The sequence below is a fragment of the Symphalangus syndactylus genome, chromosome 10, assembly GCF_028878055.3.
Source record: "Symphalangus syndactylus isolate Jambi chromosome 10, NHGRI_mSymSyn1-v2.1_pri, whole genome shotgun sequence".
In the NCBI taxonomy this organism is placed as follows: Eukaryota; Metazoa; Chordata; class Mammalia; order Primates; family Hylobatidae; genus Symphalangus; species Symphalangus syndactylus.
In genome coordinates, this window is record NC_072432.2 from 22017082 (window position 1) to 22043318 (window position 26237).

The 26237-nt window shown below is 40.0% G+C and overlaps 1 protein-coding gene across 2 annotated transcripts in view; it reads right to left on the reverse strand.

The window, feature by feature from the left end:
* RSU1 (Ras suppressor protein 1) overlaps positions 1 to 26237 on the reverse strand; it is a 218788-nt gene that overhangs the window by 41613 nt on the left and 150938 nt on the right. The gene's annotated exons all lie outside the window — the stretch shown is intronic.

Sequence of the window (26237 nt, forward strand, 5' to 3'; positions counted from 1 at the left end):
TGGAGTGCAGTGACGTGATCTCGGCTCACTGCAGGCTCCGCCTCCTGAGTTCACGCCATTCTCCTGCCTCAGCCTCCCAAGTAGCCAGGACTACAGACGCCTGCCACTACGCCCGGTAGAGACGGGGTTTCACTGTTAGCCAGGATGGTCTCGATCTCCTGACCTCGTGACCCTCCTGCCTCAGCCTCCCAGAGTGCTGGGATTGCAGGCGTGAGCCACCGCGCCCGGCCTACAATGGTTTTTTGAAAGAATATGTGATTTTCACACAAAAGTATATACTTCGTAGGAGCCTCATCCTTTTGCCTCTGCATCTTATGTTCTAGATTTTTTATTACTGTGTCCAGTACATTAAATGCTGCTCAACTCCCATGGGATAAAAATGTACACAGAGGTGGCTTTCTATCCATTACCATTTGGCAGAATTCCACCAAAAATCAAAGAATGTGGGGTCTGCAAGGGACCTTACAGGTCACCCAGTTACCTCAATTACCTATGGAAATTGAGTCCATGGATGTTCGGTAATGTTCCTAAGATTTGCTAAGACTTAGCTGTGACTAAGTAGAAACGATAGAAGCTGACTTTCTATAGTGATAGAAATTCTATCTAAATTTCTAACTCGTAAATTTCTACTTTTCATTTATTATAGCTAATTTTCTACCTTAAGGGGTGAAACATTTGCCTGGTTACTTTTACAGAACAACTACTTCAGAAAATTGTTTGGCAGTTTCTTACCAAGTTATTATATACCTATACTATGACTCAGCTATTCTGCTTCTCGGAAGAAAACGGACGTCCATAAATGAATGTTCACAGCAACTGTATTCATAACAGCCTCCTACCGGACATAACCAATCATGCCCAATATAGGCAAATGAAATACACAAATTGTGCTATACATATGCAATGGAATATTGGCCGCTTTTGCCAATATCCAAACCAAATTCTCCTGATGCAGCAATGAGAAGAGAAAGTTCAATTTTCTTGAGTTATCACCTCTTGAATTATCATCTTTCTACCTTTCTTCTTCAGTCCGTTCTCTATCCCTCTGCTAACCAACTATTTCATATCCTTTCCTCTCTCTGCAAAACTCTAATATGGTAATACTTTCTCCTCCATCCTCCCTCTCAGCCAGCTGATAACCCCGCTTTGTATTTCACTGAGAAAACTGAAACACACCAAAGAGAACTTCTGTCTGGTGCCCACACCCTTACCAGCCTACCATGCTGCTACTATACATTCTGCCTTTTCCCCTGTCGCTGGGACTCTGGCCAAGGCCAGTCCTCCCTCCACTGGCATTCAAGATCCCAATCCCTTTTCCCTGCACAATGATACCGCCCCAGCAACTGGGCCTATCTCCTACCTCATTGTCCCCACTCTGCTAGCCACCTGCAATTACAAAAGACACATTGTGCTACTGCCTGTCTTAAAAACACCATTCCTTAACCCAACATCCTCTTCCAGCGATAGCAATATCTTTGCCTTCACTTGGAATAAACTCTTCAAGGCCTTACCCATGTTGTACCCATCACGGGTAAGCTTCTAGCCCCATTACGTTACCAAAGCCAGCTCCTGACCTTGCTAGGACCTCCACATCCTCAACTCCAAAGGCAACCTCTCCCTCTTAATGTTACTCCAGTCATCAACAGCAGTGGGCAAAGCGAATGTTTACCTTCTGGAGATACTCAACTCCCTTGGTTTCCAGGACACTGCGCCCTCTTGGTTTTCTTCATGACTGGCTGCTCCTCCTCAGTTTCCTGTGCTAGTCTCTTCTCCTGCTGCTGGTGCCTCCAGGCTCGGTGTATGAAGTACTTCTCTTCTTTTTATACTCAATTGCTAAGTGATCGCTTTCAGACTCATCACTATCAACCAACAACACATCTCTATCTCCAGCCAAGATCTCAATCCTGCCTCCAGATGCCTAGAGCCACCTGCCTACTGAATATCTCCACTTAGATATCTGGAGGCAGCTCACCTTTAACTATCCCCAAACTGCCCCCTCCTTCAAATCTGTTCCACTCTCAATATTCCCCCATCTTAGTAATGCCAACATCATTCTTCAAGTTGCTCAGCTAAAATGTAAAGTCAGCCCTGACTCCTCTCCTTCTCTCCCATCCTACATCCAATTCTTTGCCAAACTCTATCCCTCTTCCCCTTTGAATAAATACCTAGCATTTTATGACTTCTCATCCCATCCGTCCGTGGTTGGCACTCTGGGCCAAGCCACCTTCAGCTCTTGCCTGGATGATTGCAGTTGCCTCCTGTTTTCTGCACTTCCCTTTTTACCTACTTGTAGCAGTGATCGTTTTGAAAAGATTACTCTGATCTTGTCACTCTTTTGCTTAAAACACACCCAGGCTTTCGGGTCTCCTTGTGAACAAAGGCCAAACTCCTTAAAATGGTGCAGAGAACTCCTATCTGATCTGTCCCCTAGCTCTCTCCTGTGTGAACCAACTTCTTCCTGGGGGGCGGGGGGGTGCACTTGCCAATCCCACTGTCTGAAACATTCTTTCTCTAAATTTCTGCACAACCTTTAGGTCTCTGAGGTCTTCTTTGATCCACTATAAGTGTGCAGTCTCCTTCCCCCACATCCCCTACCCCTCACATTCTTATCACCCACCATCGGGCACAATACACAGCCATCTGTTCACTGTCTCCCCACTAGACTCCAAACTGCATGAGGAGAGGGATTCTGTATTTTATTCTCTTTTGTAAGAAACAGGCATTATAAATATTGGCTGAATAAATAAATGAATAATAAAAGAACAGCTATGCTTGTATTGAGTGGAACATGTTCCATTATTTCCTGCAACCAAAGCATTACAGATAAACCACATTATTAACAAATTAGCTCGCTGAGGCCACTGCTCTCCAAGCCACCATAAGCAGTTTCAACTATACCAAATCAAACCATGAAGAAATTCAATCTTGCCTCCACATGAAATAAAAAGAGCACTTTTATGATATCCACAGTTATGTTAGTTCAGTAAACATTCATGAACATGCCACTGTGAGTATAAACTAGTTAGACAGGAGGAATCAGGAGGTTGGAGCCAGAAGGGGGTTTATGCAGGGGCCTGCCATCTACCAACCTGTGCAGCGGGGAATCTGCAGTGAACTTTGCTCCCCCATCCTGACTCCCTTAGAGCGGACGCCATGCTAGTTTATACTTGTCATTTTCCTAAGGATTTTTTTAACTCATAAACCCACTGGGTTTCCAGTTCTGCGAAGTTTTTTGAGGCCATGATGTGTTATACTGGAGAATCCTTAGGCAGGGATGATCTGTGTAAGACACAAGACTCCCTCTTTTTCAGTTTTGTTCTTTTAATAAACCTTAGGCCATTCTGGAAAAGCAGAGCATGGAAAACAGAGGGAACACACAGATAATTACAGTGCCGCATTACAAAGAGAAGTCTTTCTAGGCATTATAAGAGTGTGCATTTAGATGACCGCGTAAACATGACAGTAAAGCCACTTAAAATGAGAACTCAAGACCAAGCACCGACTAATGGCAATTTTCTGCAATTAGTAATATGGATCCTCAAAAATAAAAGTTATTTTCCTAGCAGAGAGGAGAGTTGGATAGGAAGAATAAAGGAACACAAAGAACAGTATCCGGATCCCTAGACTCTGAGCAATTAAAGCATCGGCACATCATTTCTTCCACACTGTTTCCAAAAAGATCAAAGGAGAAAAAAATCATCATCTGTTGCATTTTTATGGTACTTTCCAGCTTGTAAATCACCTGAACATACATTGTCGTTTCTGCCCTGATAAAATTTGTGTGGTAGCCAGAATAGTGTAACGACATACTTTTTCATATATTTTGATTTAGATTTATATATTTTATAAGCAAAGAACTTGAAGTTAAGCTACTCTTCCAAAAAGGGTTCTATGGTCAATTAAGTTTGGGAAATGCTGCAAGCTGGGTCGGCTCCCTGGACACTCATGATGTACAACTGCATATCAGAAAACAGTCTCGCCAAGGTTTCCAAGCTCATTTGAATGTAATGCCTTTTCTTCATGCGTGCGTGCACGTGTGTGTTGTGTGTGTGTAGTACCTTTTAACATCCTTGTGTCTTACGTAGATCATCCCCGCCAAAAGATTCTGCAATATCACACATCGTGGCCTCAAAAGACTTTGCAGAACTGAAACCCCAGTGGGTTTATGAGTTCAGAAAAAATCCTTAGGAAAATGACAAGTATAAACTAGCACAGCATCTGCTGTAAAGTAGTCAATCACCGAGTGTTAGTTTCTTTGCTTCCACACAAGGACAGGGGCCCCAAGGTGTCCTCACAGGGGGCTCTTTGAGAGGTTCATTTTGGATGAGATGAGACTGTGTTCTCGGAGATGGTAATGGATGCCCAGAGGTTAGCATATACAGAGGCTTTGCAAACCCTAAGCTAAACCATGACACACGTGCCATTAAAATACACACAGCTCAATCCCATCCATATAACAGCTTTTGAAACGCGAGGAGGCCTGGCGGGAATGGGGGGGTGCACGGAGGAGGGCTGCGCTAGACGAGAAAATTCTACAACAGAGCATTAGCTCAAACACCTTATGGTTTTCACAACTTAAAGAATGGATGCAGACTTCAGTGGATAATTCATGCTTATTAAATATGTGTGAAATTATTGTGATTCATCTTCCTCCTGTGTTTTAAATGACTTTGTAAAACCCAGACTTGGCATCAACAGAAATAACATAATGCAGTGTAAAATGATCTCATTATTATAAGTATCCTTTAATGCAAAACACTCTCGGACAGTTATATTGTTGTGATCCTGAAGGACTTCTTTCCTGTTGACGAGTGGTAATGTATGGGGTAAATTATTTCTTGGATATCATGTAAATGGAACTTCTGAACTCATTATGTATAAATTATTAAGTTACAAAACACCATTACTAATAAAACTGTGGCTACAGTGAGAAGTGTGATTAAAATCACACGTGACTCCGACGTATTAAACAATAACGTATTAATCCATAAAGCTGTAAGCAGCTTATCCAGTTACTATAATTAAAATATGCTTCACTACTAATTGCCTTACCAATCCTTAAATTTACCTGAAACCATTTTCAAATGATGGCAAAACAGCAGCCCTTACTATTATATCTTCTAATACTGGTGAACTAAGAAAACCCTTGTAATAAAGAAGCTTTTATCTCTGTTCTAAGGCAATCCTATTGATTAGTATTAAATTTATAGCTGGCAAAATATTTTGGTACAATTAATGTGGGTTTAAAGGTAGAAAAAAATCTATGCACAGAACTGGAGGGGAATAACAACGTTTCACATATTTCTGCCAACATATTAACTAATACAGCAAAAAGGATCCTTGATATGTCATTTGTTGACTGATGAGAGCACAGAGCTGAGACTCGGGCATGAAATTTTATTGCCAAAGACATTTTCATCTGCAGCCAAATCACCAGGGAAACACTTTGTCAAACAACTTCATTCTGCATGGAGACTTTGTGACAATATTGGCATCCTAAGAATTTGTTCGGGTTTTTCCTATTGCATCTATCTGTCTGTGCCTGGAAATATTTACAGCAACACCGCAATTCAAGCGGACATTTGGTTTAGCACCTAGAAACAACCCAGCCAGCTCATGTTTTATCTCACCAGCGAGCTTCAGATAAATGCTCAGAAGTTGTATGCTTTTTAATATAAATGAGACAATATATTTTAGAAAGGTTTCATATCAAAATTCCATTTCATATTAATGGGAACTGATCTAGCATTGGGTATCTACAAAGTTATGGGCCAAAGTTTACAAAGTTTCTTTAGAAGTACCCAATCTTTCTGCCTGAGTTTAACCCAGAAAATTAGAAAAATTATGACAGGGGAAGAGAGGGAATGAAAAGGAGAAAGAAGGAAGGAGAGGGAGAGAAAGAGGATAAATGCTGGACTCTGGTCATTTAGAACTGCATTTTTAATTTTAGATCCTGTATTTATTTTGCCTGTGGTGGGAGCATAACCCCCAGAAACAACTCTTGATATTTCACACCTCCTCTTATCCAGTCATCACTTAGGTGCTGCCAAATTCTCAACCCTAAGTAACTTTGTTAATCTCTTCATCATCCCCCTGGCCTAGCAACCGGTCTCTCCACTTCATTCTATGCAGAGTCTAAAGCAATCTTTTCAAAAAGTCAATATGATCACTTTCCTGCCCGTTCACATTTGCTACTAGAGGATAAAAATCCTGAACATGGGCCACCGGGCCTGGAATAAGGTAGCCCCTGCTTGCATTCTGATCTTCCCTGGGACCACTGGTGACTCCTCCAAGCATAGTCAATTTCTCAAATAGGCCTTGCCCTCTGCTGCCACAGGGCCTTGTATGTGTGCTTTTCTCTGCTGGGAATGCCTTCCAGGCTCACACCCGAATGGCACCCGCCTTCTCATTCCTTCACCTGGTTAGCTCCTGCCCCTCTTCAGGGGTTCAGGTGGCTGTTGAGTCCCCTGTTACTAGCTCTCATAGCCTGATTCATTACTAGCCTGATTCACCATGCTTTGAGCTTACGTCTATTTATGAAGCTCCCTGTCTTCAGACACCATTGAATCCCTTAGCCAAGGGCCTGCCATAAACATGAAACAGGCTCTGAGGCAGTGCTGCTGACTGAAAGAATGGAACTGAACAATGGTTCCTCCCACAGCATTATTATTAGGGAAGAAGGCTTGTAGTATCATCATTCCCATCATGGCCACCATTAAAGTCAGGCTCTACGTCAGGAAAAATAGCTAATGCATGCTGGGCTTAAAACTTAGGTGATGGGTTGACAGGTGCAGCAAACCACCATGGCACACGTTTACCTATGTAACAAACCTGCACGTCCTGCCCATGTACCCCAGAACTTAAAATGAAATAAAATAAACACTCAGGCTCTAGGATCACAAACGGAATCACCTGACAACACTACCTTCCACCAGCTAATTGGTTATGTTATCAGGTTGTTTGTTTCCTCAAAGCAGATTGAAGACTTTAAAAAGGTTCAGCCTGGCCAACATGGTGGAAACCCATCTCTACTAAAAATACAAAAAATTAACCGGGCGTGGTGGCAGGCACCTGTAGTCCCAGCTACTCGGGAGGCTGAGGCAGGAGACTCACATGAACCCGGGAGGCAGAGGTTGCAATGAGCCGAGACTGCGCCACTGAACTCCAGCCTGGGCAACAGGGTGAGACTTTATCTCAAAAAAAAAAAAAAATTAAAACGGTTATTTACACACCCACACTCACATCTGTATAAGTACATCTTTATTAGGACAAGCACACAGCCAGGGCTTGGGTGGGCCCATTAATGAACCTGGCTCTCTGAAACTCTCAGGCCAGATTTCCATTGCCAACACCAGCCCCTGCCTTCCCAGAATGTGACTTGGAGCCTGAAAGCCTGGATAATTCTTCAACTTCTGCTATAGCCACCCAGGGATATTCATCCCAGGTTCACATCCAGTAGCAGTCGTGCCCACTTTCACAGCAGACCGACTTCCCATCCAGGCAGGAGAGCAGGAAGGCATGGGCTGGGCTGGGCTGTGCAGTTTGGCTCTGAGCAGGGTAAGGCATCAGAAACCTGATCCACATAGCAGAGCAGGCAGCAGGGCCTGGAACCTGGCCCAGGACCCTCTGACAAGCTGGCTGCTGCAAGTGTGAAATGTGTCCCACGGGATTCCTTTTAGCGCTGACAATCTAAGATTCAGCTAACTTTTGTAAACTTGGTATTACAGGTTTATAAAAACATCCTGCTGCTCTTGATTTTTCTAGGATATGGAAACAGAGATGGAATTGATTACAGGCAGCAGTCTGATTTCAGTCTGATTCTGATTTTCTCTGTCACCTGACACATCACCTGATAGAGAGGAATACTGATATCCACTTTCTCTTTAATAATGTTACTGAAAAAACACTGAAATGAGCTAAGGCAGGCAGGTAGGGAGGAGGAAAAGAGGCAAGGGACACGGTAATAAATGTGTGGAAAACCAAACCAGATAATCCAGAGAAGCTGTAGAAAAACAACATGCTGTTCTGCGGAGACCCGCAGAGGGCATCTTGCAGGCAGAAACTGCACCAATGCCAGCTTCTCACCTTGGACTCTGGTTAGCAATAGGAATCTATTACCAGCGATAGATTTTTGAGTCTCTAACCTTTCCTATCAATGATTTTTCATAGACTGTCAGCTACATGCTGGGGGAAGAGCCACTTCCGTCTTAAGTTTTTTGGCCATTAATGATATCCAGGATGGCATGTTTTCATATGGTAGGTAAACAAAGAAACATGATTCTTGGCGTTATGTAAAATTAGAGCATTATTCTTAAAATTCAATTTGTAACATTCTTTTCTAGTCATACAGATAAATATTCTCTAAATGGACCCTGAAATAACATATTATGTAAAAGCACTAATCTTAAACCTATTTCCAAAAGACTAACCACCGCATCAGACAAAATCCTTGTAAATTCCGTTTTGAATTTATGCATACTTCTTTGCCAGTCTCAACATTTCCAATAGTTATGCATTCCTTTGCCTTCTAAAAGTCAGGTTTATTGAGGTATAATTTATGTATAGTAAAATTTCATGCTTATTCTTTAAATTACAAGTCAAAACAAAAACTTAACAACGCTTATAATTAAAATGTTAATTTTAAGAGGTGAAATGTTAACAAGTCCTTTTTGATAAGTGTAAGTGTTTACTGCTTACTTAGGAGACAAAAAAAATCAGTATTTTCATAATGATGGGATTTATAAAATAGCATGGCTATGCAGAGATATCACCTTGAAGGGCAGTTATGAATCTGTACAGAACTAGTTTATTTAATAATCATAATACAGTGTAAGAACTCAGTAATGCCCAGCTATCAGGGTCATATGGATTTGTCTGGATAACTTCAAACACATAAATAACAATTTATAGAAAAGCATGGAAGATGTGATCTGTTACTGAGACATGAAATACCATCATTGCCTTAAAAATGATAGCTACCCTTTGCTTCAATGGATTCCTAGTAGATACTTTGAAGACGTAAAAGTTATTTTCAGTACATAAATAATGCTCATACATTAAAAAATTGGCTAGATTATTAGCTTAGTACTTTGTGGGCAGAAGCTTTATGATAATGAATGCATGACTTAAAATATATAAATTATATATTACATACAAAATTAGGTTAGAAACAAGTCTATGTGGAACTCTTGCTGCCTTACTTCTCCTTCTTCCAAGAATTAAAATGACAAACACCTTGTATTTCATATTCACTCTCACTCACGTAACATAAAGTGATCAGTATGCAAAATAGCCCATAGAGTTACCTATCCTGGCGCCGCCTTTATTAACTCTGTGATCTTGGGAAAGTTAGCTAACTTTTCTGAGTCTCAGTTTCCAAATCTACGTAATAGACTTGGAACACGTATCTCCAAATGTGCATACTAACAGCACGTGCCTTAAAGGGCTGCTGTTAAGGCTAAATAGAGAATGCAAGTATATTCAGCCCTTCATATCTGTAAGCCCAATCAACTCCAAATAAAAAAATACTCAAAGAAAAAACAATGGATGGCTGCAGCTGTACTGAACACGTGCAGATTTTTTTTTAAAGAAACTTGTCATTATTCTCTAACCAATACAGTATAACAACCATTTACATAACGTTGACATCATATTGGGTATTACAAGTAATCCAGGGATGATTTCAAGTTTAGGGGAGGACGTGCATAGGTTACACGCAAATACACCATTTTATTTCAGGGACTTAAGCGTCTGTGGATTTTGGTATTGTAAGGTGGGCAGAGGGTGGGGGGGGGGGGGGCGTCCTAGAACCAATCCCCCACGGTTACTGAAGAGTGACTATATAGTCCCTAGAGCTGTGTTTGGCACCTGCGAAGCTGTCAGTAACTATAAGCTGGGGTGATTACTATCTACAACTCACTACTATCCTCCCCAATGAAAACGACTTACAAATTACATAGGAAGTTCATGTTTTCAAAGTGAGTCATCTCCACAACAAACATGTTTCTTGATAGTCTGAGGGATCTGAATTTAAACACTCCCCTTTCCCACCCTAAATAGATACAACCACAAATATGGTGATTACAGGTGACATGAGTGGCATTTCCCATATGCCAAATACCTGGCTGTGTTTTTCTGCACTATCTTATTATTCTTCAAAGTAGTCCTTGGATATATGTGCTAATACAGACTTTACATGTTACAGAAAAGGAAATTGAGCCCTAAGAGAAGTTAAAGGTCTTGCTCAAGGTCATACAGCTAAAAAGTAGTGACTCCAGAAAAGGAACCAGGCTCTGGGTCTCCCAGACCTGTGGCATTAACTGCCACATGTAGTACAGTGTTCTGATTTTGCCTGCTAAATGGATCTGCAGAAAGAAGAAAAGGAAAGGGAATATTTATGGTGAAAAGTAGAGCAATATTCATAGCAGGAGGAAATAAGAGTGAACATTTTCTCAATGCTATTAATAAAAGTGATTTGATAAGCAAAAATATGCATTGTGACAGGTTAAATTACATTTAAGAAAACACCAATACAAATAACTGAGATTTCATTATTTCATGGCATATCTGCAATCACCTATTTTTTCATGAAAGCATTCCAGAAAACCCTATATTCCTGGTCTAATTTTATCTGCAAGAAAATAAAATCAAGGAAATTGTACGATAATATTTAACAGCTCTGATTTCTCAGCACACTTCTTCATATATCTTAAAGGGGGGGAAAAAGCAGTCTAGTTGGAATGGGTCCAGAAGTTTCAAGATACAAATATATTTTTCCTTAAGCCATTAAACACCATAACCAATGGGCAAAATCATTTTATATGGCTTTCTAAAATATCATGTCAGAGTTGCAAATTTCATAAACATAAATAAGGATTTGGGCTAGCAAGGTTGGTAAAGGTTACTTCTACTCCCATCTTTTAAACCGCATCTTGGAGAGTTTTTAAAATGCAGAAGTGTTCATTCTAGGTGAGATTTAGTACCATAGGTGGTTTTGTTTGTTTGCATGCTTCCCAAAAGCTGATCTTTTCCTCCAAACTGTCATAGAAGATATCAGAAAAAGAATGAATCATAATAATGAAAAACCCTGAAAATCCAAACATTTCATTGGAAAATAAACTTTTCCAAAAGAAAAAAATTTCTTTCATGTATGCAGCAGATCCAGGATAGTCACTTCATATCTCATAAATCAAAGATTACAAGTCACATTTTGGCTGGGTGTGGTGGCTCATTCTGTAATCCCAGCACTTTGGGAAGCTGAGGCGGGTGGATCGCTTGAGCTCAGGAGTTCAGGACCAGCCTGGGCAACATGGCAAAACCTCATCTCTACTAAAAATACAAAAATTAGCCAGGCGTGTGGCGCACACCTGTAATCCCAACTACTTGGGAGGCTGAGGCAGGAGAGTCACTTGAACTCGGGAGGCAGAGGCTGCAGTGAGCTGAGATCGCGCCACTGCACACCAGCCTGGACGAGAGAGCAAGACTCCATCACAAAAAAACAACAAAAACAAGTCACATTTTGTCTAAAACTTTTTTTTTTTTTTTTTTAGACATATAAATGTGCATTCAAAAACAGAAACCACAACAACAAAAGCAACAGCAAGAAAGCAGTTTCTGGAACTACTGGGCACAGCTCTCATTCCGGTGTTTTGTGATATCCCGCCCCTTCTGAGTGATAGGAGAAAGCCCGTTCCCCATTCGGGAGGGTTTCATTAAAGGAAAAAGACACCAGGTCAGGAATGCTGTGTTCAACTGTGGCCTCAAACATCTTAACTGTCAAGAATCAAGACTCACAACAGGCCCTGCTCACTATCCGTACAGTTAGGAGCCATGGTTTATTCATCCTGGTATCCTCCTCCTTGGTTCAATGACTGAAACATCATTGTTTACAGATGAACCATCACCTCCTCTTTGACTCTTTTGCCCCTGATCAAGTCCCTTCTCTCCAGCAGAATCAAACCCTTCCACCCTTATGTTCCCATTGGTCCCTGCACACACTTCCATCGTAGCTCCCCAAACACTTTATTTCATGTATTTAAAGTGTTTTTTTCCTTCCTCCTACCCTGTATGTCACCGAGGCAGGGCCTCAAGCTCCTTCTAGCTCCAGGGGTTACTACATGGCACATGTTAGTCAATACTTCTGAGTAACAGTCTCAAAGATATTATGGTGGCAAGCATTAGCTTGCAAGGCATTGTAACTAATAATATTAAAATATGTGAGTAAGCACATGGATAAGATGTCCAGCATCAAAGCCATTAGGGAAATGCAAATCAAAACCACAATGAGACATCACACTGGTGTGAAATGGGGCTGGAATCAACATGCAAACCAAAACCACAATGAGATAGCATTTCATACCAGTGGGTGTGAAATGGGGCTAGAATCAAAACGTCAGCTGGTAACATGTGTTGGCCAGGATGTGGAGGTACTACAACTTTTTTTTTTTTTTTTGAGATGGAGTCTTGTTCTGTCTCCAGGCTGGAGTGCAGTGGCATGATCTCAGCTCACTGCAACCTCCGCCTCCTGAGTTCAAGCAATTCTCCTGCCTCAGCCTCCCGAGTAGCTGGGATTACAGGTGTGTGCCAATGCACCGGTTAATTTTTTATATTTTAAGTAGACATGGAGTTTCACCATGATGGCCAGGATAGTCTCAATCTCCTGACCTCGTGATCTACCCGCCTCGCCCTCCCACGGTGATGGGATTACAGGCGTGAGCCACCACCCCCAGCCTGTACTGGAACTTTTACACATTGTGGATACGTATGTAAAGTGGTTGCAGGTGCTTTGCAAAAGAGTCTGGCTGCTCCTCAAATGGTTAAACATAGCTACCATTTGACCTGGCAATTCCACTCCTAGGTATATGCCCAAGACAAATGAAAACATACGTCCATGCAAAAACTTGTATGGGAATGTTCACAGCAGCATTACTCATAATAGCCAGAATAACCCAAATATCCATCAATTTGTGAATGGACAAAGAAACATGGTAAAACCATATAGTAGGATGTTATTCAGCCATAAAAAGGAATGAAGTACTAACATATGGTATGACTCCATTTATATGAAATGTCCAGAACAGGCAAATGTAGAGAGACAGAGAGTAGATGAGTGGTTGCCAAGGGCTGGGGGAAGAGAAGTTGGCGGTGATGCTAAGGGTTGTGGCATCTTCTGGGGGGGTTATAAAATATTCTATAATTGACTGTAGGGATGAATGCTAACTGTATGAATATATAAAAAGCTACTCAACTGTACATTTTGAATGAGTGAATTGTATGGGATGTGAATTTTATCTCAATAAAGCTATTTAAAAAAACTCCACCACCACATGAGCTCTTTGGCATCTGACTATTCTTTGACTGGCACAAAAGCAGGAATTGGGATGACTGCTAAACTGTGTGCTTTCTTCTTTTTCTTGTTTTTCTTTGAGACAAGGTTTTGCTCTGTCACCCAGGCTGGAGTGTGGTGGCCTGCTCAAGGCTCACTGCAGCCTTGACCTGCTGGGTTTAAGCAATCCTCCTACCTCAGCCTCCCAAGTAGCTGAGACTATAGTCATGAGCCATTGTGCCTGGCTAATTAAAAAAAAAATTTTTTTTGTAGAGATGAGGTCTCGCTATGTTGCCTAGGCTGGTCTTGAACTCCTGGGCTCAAGCCATTCTCCTGCCTCCACTTCCTAAAGTGCTCGGATTACAGGCGCTAGCCTCCACACCTGGCTTATGTGCTTTCTTCTGAATGAAGTCTCTTTGAATCACTTTTGTCTTTCATCTCACAAAGACTGATCATTTTGGGAAACTAAGGCAGTTCAAAGGCAGCTCAATCAACCAAAGTCAGATAACCTGATTTCTCAAATGCTAATGTGCTGACTCTGGGCAGAAAGCTTATTGCTTTTCTCCTTCACACTGCCTGCGAAGATAGGTCAAAGCTTGCTATGAGCCTCCACATTGGAGAGAGAGGAGGAGAAGCTGTAATCTACAATTAGCCAAGTCTATGGCTTGTTTGAAAGAGCAGGAAGGGGACAATAGTGAGGAAGGGAGATGAACAGATGGCTAAAGTAAGCAATGGGAATTCATTTTTTTTCTAAAATCAAATGGGAAATTCAATTATTCACTATTCTACTTAAAAGCACTGCTTTCCAGAAAATTAAATGTACCTGGAATATATGCAGAAGATTTAGAACAAAGAGCTGCCAGCTTTCACAGTTTATTGTTGAAAACCAAGATACTTAAAATAAATAAATAAATAAATAAATAAATAAATAAATAAATAAATAAATGGCTTTGCTTTACTATTAAGAACAGGAAACCGTGGGCTGTAAACTGTTAAACAGTTTGCCCAAGTCACAAGTATAAGTGTCATTAGCAGATGACTTTAAGATTTCATTTATTTATAAAGAAAGACTTCTGTGGTATATTCACTTTCCTCTTTCCAGTAGACACTCTATAAAATGATTCTGTTCTGAGACGTTTAAATGGTTAGGGAAAATCCATTTAAATAATTCCCTTAAAACTCACAAGAACTTTATGAGCTTGCTTATTAACCAAAGATTTAAACAATCTCATCTTCATTTTTAATTTATTTTTGAACTTAACTTAAAAAGGTTTTCACTCTCTTTATTTAGAAGCAAGACAAATACCCTAACAAAATGCAGATTAGAAATGGCTCTTATGAATCACGAAGGCATATTGCGCACATATGAAAACGAGGAATTAAATCAGTCTCCTTCTCTGAGATATGCATCTTATTTCTTCATTATCCAAACAATTGGAATAGCTTATTTATCCAAATCAAGTAACAAAATTAACAAGAAAAAGCATATTCAAAGGGGAAAATCTTATCAGTCTTTAAAAGAGAAATATTGTACCTGACAGCTCTGTAACTCCTAAGAGGTACTCAAAATCAGACTACTAAAAAAAGACAGAAGCAAATAAAAACTGTAACTTTCCAATACGCAAGAGGCACACACAAAACAGAAAATGAACTCAAATGCCTTGTTACTACCTTGCAAATCAGCAACAAAAATGCCAAAGAGTAAAATCATTATCTTCAATTTTCCCTATTAAGTTCTTTATAGGCACGTGATTTTTCTACGGGGCAGGGGGCATAACAGAACTATTTACTGAATTTAGTATAAAAATTCTCTGTACAAAAAATTCAACCATCTTCACAAATCACTAATGAGTGTTAGTGTCCAAATTTTACCAGAAATGATTCCTGTAATCTTGTCTGAAATGAGATTTCATATGAGACATAAGGAGATTTAATTTTTTTGGGAAAAAACCCCACCATTCATACAGCAATAAAGTCCCAATTTATCACTATGAAAAACCAGGCCCTAACACTACACTAGGACTTTTGTTTAAAACCAAAAGTAAACACATCTTGCCATTTAAAACTCTTCAAATTCCACTCCTTCCCAAGGAACTTTTAGAACTCGGCATTTCTCATCACTAAGAAACACAGTTGTAGTGCGCTTTGTAAAATTACACATATGCAATTATCTCACTTATTTTGACAATAATTAATTCTCTCTTTCCCTCAGGCTCAATCTGTAAGAATGGAATCACGCTAACAGAAAACTAAATTAAAACACGCGGGCATGTCCATTCTGTAAAAGCTGAGACTATCTCTTCAGCTCACTGAGAGGTTATTTTTAAAATTCTGTATATTTGCAGACATGTCAAAAGGTTGACAGGAGGTGGCAGGTTCATGGGGTCCCCTTAATCACCTTTCTATTATAACAGATGTTTAAATGAAGATTATACAGTAGCATAGCTAAGCACACTTCCAACATTTTCTTCCTCCTCAAAATAGCACTGACCTATTGTTACGTTTATCAAACCTGCCACGCAGTAGGTCCTCCATAAATGTTCACTGTTATTCATAAAGACAACGATAAAGGCATCTTTTGAGAAGAGACTTACAATTAGGCAAAGAAAAGAAAGAGGCAGAAGAATAAGGAGTGGATCTAACTAAAACTGGAAGTCAGCACTAATGAGGAGTCCTGAAAAGCTTTTTTTTGAGACGGAATCTCCCTCTGTCGCCCAGGCTGGAATACAGTGGCATGATCTCGGCTCACTGCAAGCTCTGCCTCCTGGGTCCACGCCATTCTCCCGCTTCAGCCTCCTGAGTAGCTGGGACTACAGGTGCCCGCCACCACATCCAGCTGATTTTTTTTTATTTTTAGCAGAGACAAGGTTTCACCGTGTTAACCAGGATGGTCTTCATCTGACCTCGTGATCCACCTGCCTCGGCCTCCCAAAGTGCTGGGATTACAGGCGTGAGCCACTGCACCCGGCTGAAAAACTTTCGATGTTTTTATCCAAAAAGAGAAAGCAGTGAGTTTTTCATAATGTATATTTCATTCATGTTTTTAATATTTATAATGGATGCACACAATTTACGAACAAAAATGTGGACTATGGAATTTAGATTTGATTTACTTGAATCATCTTTATTAGATAAATTAATTTTTTATTGTCACATATCCAAGATGATCTGCACATGAATTTTTACTATGAAATAGTTTAAAAATTTAAATGCCATATGCATCAACGTTTTTACTACTGAGCTATCATGTTCCTTTTTACGTATTTATAAAACGTATTTTTCAAGCTGATGTCAAGGCATACAGGATTGAATCAATGATATGAAGCAACCTCTTTATTCTCTTGTTTCTAGGTTAAAAGGTGTTCTGTGTTTAATGATGAAACTTATTCATTTTGCCAACTTTTCTTCTAAAATTTATTCAAGGAAGTGTCAGTTCAAATGTACTTTATTTGAAAGAAAAATGTCAAATGCTCACCCTTCAAGATTTTATTTTTTTTACCTTAGTTTAGCATAAGCAGATAAATTCTCAGTGTCATCACTGCTGGGTTTCCCTGCTATTTTTATTTTCCACTGACAGAATATTCAAAGCTGACAAATGTTGCAGAAAATACTTAGTTATTAAAAGCTTAAATATACAGCAAATAGTGACAGTTTCTTTTGCTCCTCATAAAGCAAAATCGAAGAGGTGTAAATATACAAGGCAAGGTGGAACAAACACACTTTGCATACTTTCAAAAACAGTTCTAATAAGTAGTGCTCATTTGAAATACTACTCTAAAGGTACCAGTTTAGGTCTTGATTCAAAGAATAAAAATTGAATCAAGTTTATGGCTGACAACTCTCAATAGTACTTTAAAAGCTTGACTTACAGATAGCTTTTGTACCTAATGAAGCCTTTAAAAAATAACAAATAACTGACTTAAAATAACAGACATAGTTTAAACTAATGTAATATTATGTGTTTGCCAAGAGGAAAACAAAATAAAGTAAGTAAATGAAATATTTATTTCTACTTCAAAGAAATGGCTGGTTTGGTATTGAGTTAAATTTCCTAAATATCTCAAAATTGACAGTAACTCAGACTTCTACATTTTACTAAATTTGGGGGAGGAGAGAGCGCATTTATGTACACAAACACTATGTAAATTCTGAGTGGTGCAGGGGGAGAGTAAAAAAAATTTCAGAGACAACACTAAAATGTTTCTTAGTGGAAAGCACCCTTAAATGACCTCTTTGGAGTCTAAAGGTTGTGCTAAACTGCAAAATATACTGCCAGCACCACCTGGAAATGAGGAAGAGAGATGCCAGGAAGATAATAAACAAAACAAAACAAAAAACTGGAAAATTCTCATAGAAAAAGAAAGCAAACTTTTTCCTCTTCAAGAAGCATGTCATCGCTAAAAGGAGGCTGATTGAGAAAGACTATAGCTCTGAAGCTACAGGAGGGGCGCTGATAACAAGAGAGATGATTCACCTGCCCCAAAGCAAAAAAACCCCAAGAATCTGGAGAAATGAGCCATTCTTAAGTGGAAAAAAACACTTCCCAAACTTTCCAGGAAGATCAGAATGTTTCGTAACTAAACTGGTATACTGGTTATACACGTTTGTCAAAACTCACACACACACACACACACACACACACACACACGGTCTGTATATATGTATGTAAATTACACTTCAATTAAAAAAGAACTCATAAACATGGCAAATGTATAAGTTTATTTTAATGTATTAGATGCAAAATTAAAAATCTTATTTTATTTATTTATTTTTGAGATAAGGTCTCACTCTGTCACCCAGGCTGGAGTGCAGGGTGTGAGCACAGTGGTGTGATCATGGCTCACTGCAGCCTCAACCTCCAGGGCTGAAATGATCTTCCCATCTCAGCCTCCCGAGTAGCGGAGACTACAGGTGCACCACCATGCCTGGCTACATTTTTTTTTTTTTTTTAAGAGATGGGGTCTCGCTCTGTTGCCCAGGCTGGTTTGAAACTCTTAGAGGCTCAAGTGATCTGCTTGCCTCAGCCTCCCAAAATGCTGAGATTACATGCATAAGCCACCATGCCTGGCCTAATTAATTTTTAATGAATCTTTCTTTACATAGAGAACAGAAAAATATAAAAGGGAGAGCTAAAAAAATCTAGGGAAAAAAATACAGGTAGAGCCGAGAGATGAACCATGAAACTTTGCATCGCCATTGGAAAATAAGTATCTTTCCAAAGGTTCTAACAGTGCTCATGAGGCAAGCGAAGACAGGGAAGAAGCAGGCTTCAAGTCTGTGTAACTCCGACATATGTTACCTACTTTTAATAAACAAGTTTCTGTGTTACAACAAGCTATTAACACTATCTCCATTTTAAAGTTGATGAAATACACAGTTCAGTGACATCCCTAAGGATATACAATTAGGAAAGAGCTAGGATACAAATAGATCTCTAAAACTCCTACACACAATTCTTCTCACAAAACAATACCCTGTTGTGTGTGTGCAGAGGGTAAAAATAAAAACCACTGCAAGTTTCACATGGTAGTAACACGGCTTTCCCTCCTCGCCCACCCACACAGGATGGATGAGTATAAATGTGCCGGGATGTGCTTTGACTAAGAGCATGAACTGAAACAATCGAGATTTTTTTTTCATAAATATTCATTCACTCCTTGGTTGAAAATTCTGCAACAAGTAATACTTGTGCCTGAAAATACATACAAGCTAAATACTTAGGGCCAAAAGGGGTCTCTGGCTACAAACACTATTATTTTTTATTTCAGTATGCAATTTGTATTATGATTTGATTGAAGCCAGCTGTACTAGATTTCAGAAGAGCAGAAAGAAGATAATATCGGACAAGAGCGTACTACCTGTGCATTAGTAAGTGGGATATGCTTTCTAGAAATCTTATGAAAATTGGGGAGGGGGAGATTGAATTATCAAAGGAATTTCACAGAATTTCACTGATGCCCAATGTGACACCAGAGCTAATCCCTAGATTTGTAAACACACAAGTAAAGGCTCTACATTAATAATGCCTGTCTCTCCATACACCCCCAAGTAACCCTAAGTGCCTACAGTAAGAGGGTAAGTGTGACTTCTTATTTTTTTTGAGATGGAATTTTGCTCTTGTCGCCCAGGCTGGAGTGCAGTGGTGTGATCTTGGCTCACTGCAACCTCTGCCTCCCGGGCTCAAGCGATTCTCTTGCTTTAGCGTCCTGAGTAGCTGGGATTACACGCGCATACCATCACGCCCAGCTAATTTTTGTATTTTTTGTAGAAATGGGGTTTCACCATGTTGGCCGGGCTGGTCTTGAACTACTGACCTCAGGTGATCAGCCCACCTCGGCCTCCCAAAGCATTGGGATTACAGGTGTGTGCCACCGCTCACACGGTGTGACCTTGAAACACAAATGTGTGCCATATTTGGTTTGTTGCCTACACCTAAATTGGCAGAACAAAAAAAAAAAAAAGGAAATTGGCTGGGTGTGGTGGCTCATGCTTTTAATCCCAGCACTTTGGGAGGGTGAGGTGGGTGGATCAGTAGAGGTCAGGAGTTTGAGACCAGCCCGGCCAACATGGTGAAACCCTGTCTTTACTAAAAATACAAAAATTGGCTGGGCATGGTGGCGTGTGCCTGTAATCCCAACCACTTGGGAGGCTGAGGCACAAGAATCGCTTGAACCCGGGAGGTGGAGGTTGCAGTGAGCCAGACTGCACCATTGTATTCCAACCTGAGTGACAGAGTGAGACTCCATCTCAAAAACAAAAACAAAAACAAAGGAAATGATTTAGTATGAATTTAAGAATCACAACGTTTGACATAGCCCAAGTGCACCTTTTCCTTTCTAAATAAAGAAATGGGCCCAGTATAGTGGCTCATGCCTATAATCCGAGCACTCTTGGAAGCCAAGGTGGGAAGATCACTTGAGGCTAGGAGTTTGAGACCAGCCTGGGCAACATAGTGAAACCTCATTTCTACAAAAATTTTTTTTTTAAAAACAGGTGGGTGTGGTGGCACGTGCCGGTAGCCCTAGCTACTCAGGAGGCTGAGGTGGGAGGATCCCTTGAGCCCAGGAAATCGAGGCTGCAGCGAGCCATGATTGTGCCTGGAGTGCTGGGCAACAGAGCAAGACTTTGTCCCTTAAAAAAAAAGAGAGAGAAAGAAATGCATTCTGTATCATTCAATAAAATAAGTGAAATGCAATCTAATAATTAGTCAATAGATATTTAAAAATACCACTTGCTTCAATTCAATTGTGACAATCTTTATAATTTTCTCTCAAATGAAATTTGCATCTTCTTCTGCAATAAGAAATGGAAGACAAGAAATGGATAAAGGCAAAACCACTGCTAATATTTAACAACAATTAAATAAAGTAAAAGACAAAAGGGCAATGCTTAAGAGCATGGGCTTGGGACTTAGGCTCCAGGTCAAAGCTGGGATCTGTCACTTAGAGGTTAACACTACTGAGGGCAAAGCACTTGATCAAATCCTCAGTTTGCTGACCTACAAAGTGGGGATGATTATGTTTTCTGCCTACCTGAAAACTTGTATAAAGAGCTTAGCAGAGTATGTGATATACAATAAGTGTTTGATAATTATATATTATATACAATTTGCATATGTATGCAGTAATAATTGCTTATTATATAATTTACATTTATATAATTGTTAATTATATATGCATTTAAAGCATATGCCTATAATACAAGCATACCTTGTTTTCTTATGCTTTGGAGATACTGAAAGTTTGTGGCAACCCTATGTCAAGCAAGCTTTTGGGTGCCATTTTTCCATCAGTAAGTGTTCGCTTTGTATTTCCATGTCAGCATCTTTATCAGCACATATTTTAAATTAAGGTATGTCCACTATTTCTTTTAGATACAATGCTACTGCATACCTAGTAGATTTTAGTACAGTATAAATATAACTGTTACATACACTGTGACTTGCTTTATTGCACTATTTGCCTTACTGCTGTGTTCTGGAGCTGAGATATCTTTGAGGCCTACCTGTAATTATATTGAATACCACTGTGATAATAAAAATACAAGAAATGTGATGTTCTTTTTTTCTTAATATACTTCTCATTATGAAAGTTTATTAAAACATTTCTATGTTTTTAGCCAAAATGATAAATTATTGAAATTTACATGTTGTTAGAAAAAAATAAATTAGGTTGCACATAACAATTAGAGAAAAATTACAAAGTACTGGAAAGCATGAAGAGAGAAAAAACCCACATACAATCCTACCACTTAAGAAAACTATTAATATTTGAGATGTATCCTTCAACGCTTTTTGTTTCCATACAGATTTGCCTTGGGATATGGACTCTCAGCTTTTCAAATTTATAGTATGTTATGAAAATTCTCAAGGTCATTAAACCATCTTATACATCACAACTTGAAATGGTTGCCTAGGATTCAATCATATTGTTGCATTGTTATTTACTTAATCAATCAAATCTTACAGGGCATTCTGTTGTTTCCAATTGTTAGTATTACAAATGAGATTAAGTTTTTGTTTGCTTGTTTGTTAAGAGGATTACCTTATGTACAAAATAAAGGGAACACCAGCTAAAGAATTCTATTTTATTTTAAGGTGTCAACCAGGGCCTGCAGAGTGAAACTGTATAAAATCAATGTATTTAAACAAGTGATTCTCAGGTAGCTTCACTCTTCCTTTCTATCATACATCCTTGACCAACCAAGTATACACAAGCATATGCACAATCATGTATTGAATTAATCGAGGTAAAACTGGAAGGTCTTATCTACCTAACAGAATCGGCTTATATATATTAATTCTTCCATAAACACAACATGTAATGCACAAAGAAAAGTGGCTTTAACAAAAGTCGGACATTTTATTCAGGGTTTTTAAGAAAATGTTTTTGAAATATGCCATCTAATTTAAAAAATTCCCCACTTCTACTATTGAATCAACAAAATTAGTAATCAGCAGGAACAAAATGAGAGACAGTTTGGTAGCTGTCAATGTTTTCCAGTACGGTACAAATAGAAGAAGCGTCCACAGAAGGAAAAACACTGTTCTCCTTAAATCTTGGAAATATGCAAATACAGTATTGCTTTAGAGGCTCAGAAAACTGGTTCTTTATTCCGCAGAGATTTTCCTGTCAGCGTAACAAGCTGAAAACAAAATATGAATGACACCTGCACATGCTGAGCTGATGGAGAACAGAGTCCAACAGGAGCCACATTAATCTCTCACAGAGGTTATATGACTTACAGGCAGAGATACTGATTCAGATCTAGTCCATTGCTACCAAGTTTCACAAGTATTCAAATCCAAGAGTGGAAATTTTTCCCCAAGATGGTAATTCCTAGTACTTCCATTAGCTTCCCTGGCTAATTAGGTAACTTACTTGACTACTCAGTTTAGTTCAAGAATTAAGAATGTTTAATAAACAGGCTGTCTGGTAGTAAGAGTATGTACAAATATGTCTCACTAAATACTGAAAGTTATTTGGATACTAAGAATTTAAAGAACAAGGCAATATGATCAGTGCAGTTATTCTAGGTTAGACTTTTGGGATATATTTTTTTCATTTTTAATATTACCATAGGGGGTGGAGCCAAGATGGCCGAATAGGAACACCTCCGGTCTCCAGCTCCCAGCCCCAGCGACACAGAAGACGGGTGATTTCTGCATTTCTGCTTGAGGTACCGGTTTCATCTCACTAGGGAGTGCCTAACAGTGGGTTCAGGACAGTCGGTGAAGCGCACTGTGCGCGAGCCGAAGCAGGGCGAGGCATTGCCTCACTCGGGAAGCGCAAGGGGTCAGGGAGTTCCCTTTCCTAGTCAAAGAAAGGGAAAACAGACGGCACCTGGAATATCGGGTCAGTCCCGTCCTAATACTGCGCTTTTCCAACGGGCCTGGAAAACGGCACACTAGGAGATTGTGTCCCGCACCTGGCTCGGAGGGTCCTATGCCCACAGAGTCTTGCTGATTGCTAGCACAGCAGTCTGAGATCACGCTGCAAGGCGGCAACGAGGCTGGGGGAGGGGCGCCCGCCATTGCCCAGGCTTGCTTAGGTAAACAAAGCAGCCAGGAAGCTCGAACTGGGTGGAGCCCACCACAGCCCAAGGAGGCCTGTCTGCCTCTGTAGGCTCCACCTCTGGGGGCAGGACACAGACAACCAAAAACTCAGCGAGAACCTCCACAGCCTTAAATGTCCCTGTCTGACTGACAGCTTTGAAGAGAGTAGTGGTTCTCCCAGCACGCAGCTGGAGATCTGAGAACGGACAGACTGCCTCCTAAAGTGGGTCCCTCACCCCTGAACAGCCTAACTGGGAGGCACCCCCCCAGTAGGGACAGACTGACACCTCATTCAACCGGGTACTCCTCTGAGACAAAACTTTCAGAGGAACTATCAGACAGCTGAATTTGTGGTCTCAGGAAAATCCGCTGTTCTGCAGCCACCGGTGCTGACACCCAGCCAAACAGGGTCTGGAGTGGACCTCTAGTAAACTCCAACAGACCTGCAGCTGAGGGTCTTGTCTGGTAGAAGGAAAATTAACAAACAGAAAGGACATCCACACCAAAAACCCATCTGTACATCACCATCATCGAAGACAAAAAGTAGACAAAACCACAAAGATGGGGAAAAAACAGAGCAAAAAAACTGGAAACTCTAAAAAACAGAGCACCTCTCCTCCTCCAAAGGAACGCAGTTCCTCACCAGCAACGGAACAAAGCTGGATGGAGGATGACTTTGATGAGTTGAGACAAGAAGGCTTCAGACGATCAAACTACTCTGAGCTACGAGAGGAAATTCAAAACAATAGCAAAGAAGTTAAAAACTTTGAAAAAAAATTAGAAGAATGGATAACTAGAATAACCAATGGAGAGAAGGGCTTAAAGGAGATGAAGGAGCTGAAAGCCAAGTTTCGAGAACTACGCGAAGAATGCAGAAGCCTCAGTAGCAGATGCGATCAACTGGAAGAAAGGGTATCACTGATAGAAGATGAAATGAATGAAATGAAGAGAGAAGGGAAGTTTAGAGAAAAAAGAATAAAAAGAAATGAACAAAGCCTCCAAGAAATTTGGGACTATGTGAAAAGACCAAACCTACGTCTGATTGGTGTACCTGAAAATGATGGGGAGAATGGAACCAAGTTGGAAAACACTCTGCAAGATATTATCCAGGAGAACTTCCCCAATCTAGCAAGGCAGGCCAGCATTCAGATTCAGGAAATACAGAGAACGCCACAAAGATACTCCTCGAGAAGGGCAACTCCAAGACACATAATTGTCAGATTCACCAAAGTTGAAATGAAGGAAAAAATGTTAAGGGCAGCCAGAGAGAAAGGTCGGGTTACCCACAAAGGGAAGCCCATCAGACTAACAGCTGATCTCTCAGCAGAAACTCTACAAGCCAGAAGAGAGTGGGGGCCGATATTCAACATTCTTAAAGAAAAGAATTTTCAACCCAGAATTTCCTATCCCACCAAACTAAGCTTCATAAGTGAAGGAGAAATAAAATACTTTACAGACAAGCAAACGCTGAGTGATTTTGTCACCACCAGGCCTGCCCTAAAAGAGCTCCTGAAGGAAGCACTAAACATGGAAAGGAACAACCGGTACCAGCCCCTGCAAAAACATGCCAAATTGTAAAGACCATCGAGGCTAGGAAGAAACTATAGCAACTAACGAGCAAAATAACCAACTAACATCATAATGACAGGATCAGATTCACACATAACAATATTCACGTTAAATGTAAATGGGCTAAATGCTCCAATCAAAAGACACAGACTGGCAAACTGGATAAGGAGTCAGGACCCATCAGTGTGCTGTATTCAGGAAACCCATCTCACGTGCAGAGACACACATAGACTCAAAATAAAGGGATGGAGGAAGATCTATCAAGCAACTGGAAAACAAAAAAAGGCAGGGGTTGCAATCCTAGTCTCTGATAAAATAGACTTTAAACCAACAAAGATCAAAAGAGACAAAGAAGGCCATTACATAATGGTAAAGGGATCAATTCAACAAGAAGAGCTAACTATCCTAAATATATATGCACCCAACACAGGAGCACCCAGATTCATAAAGCAAGTCCTCAGTGACCTACAAAGGGACTTAAACTCCCACACAATAATAATGGGAGATTTTAACACCCCACTGTCAGCATTAGACAGATCAACAAGACAGAAAGTTAACAAGGATATCCAGGAATTGAACTCAGCTCTACATAAAGTGGACCTAATAGACATCTACAGAACTCTCTACCCCAAATCAACAGAATATACATTTTTTTCAGCACCACACCACACCTATTCCAAAATTGATCACATAGTTGGAAGTAAAGCTCTTCTCAGCAAATGTAAAAGAACAGAGATTATAACAAACTGTCTCTCAGACCACAGTGCAATCAAACTAGAACTCAGGATTAAGAAACTCAGTCAAAACCGCTCAACTACATGGAAACTGAACAACCTGCTCCTGAATGACTATTGGGTACATAATGAAATGAAGGCAGAAATAAAGATGTTCTTTGAAACCAACGAGAACAAAGACACAACATACCAGAATCTCTGGGACACGTTCAAAACAGTATGTAGAGGGAAATTTATAGCACTAAATGCCCACAAGAGAAAGCAGGAAAGATCCAAAATTGACACCCTAACATCACAATTAAAAGAACTAGAAAAGCAAGAGCAAACACATTCAAAAGCTAGCAGAAGGCTAGAAATAACTAAAATCAGAGCAGAACTGAAGGAAATAGAGACACAAAAAACCCTTCAAAAAATTAATAAATCCAGGAGCTGGTTTTTTGAAAAGATCAACAAAATTGATGGACCGCTAGCAAGACTAATAAAGAAGAAAAGAGAGAAGAATCAAATAGATGCAATAAAAAACGAAAAAGGGGATATCACCACCGATCCCACAGAA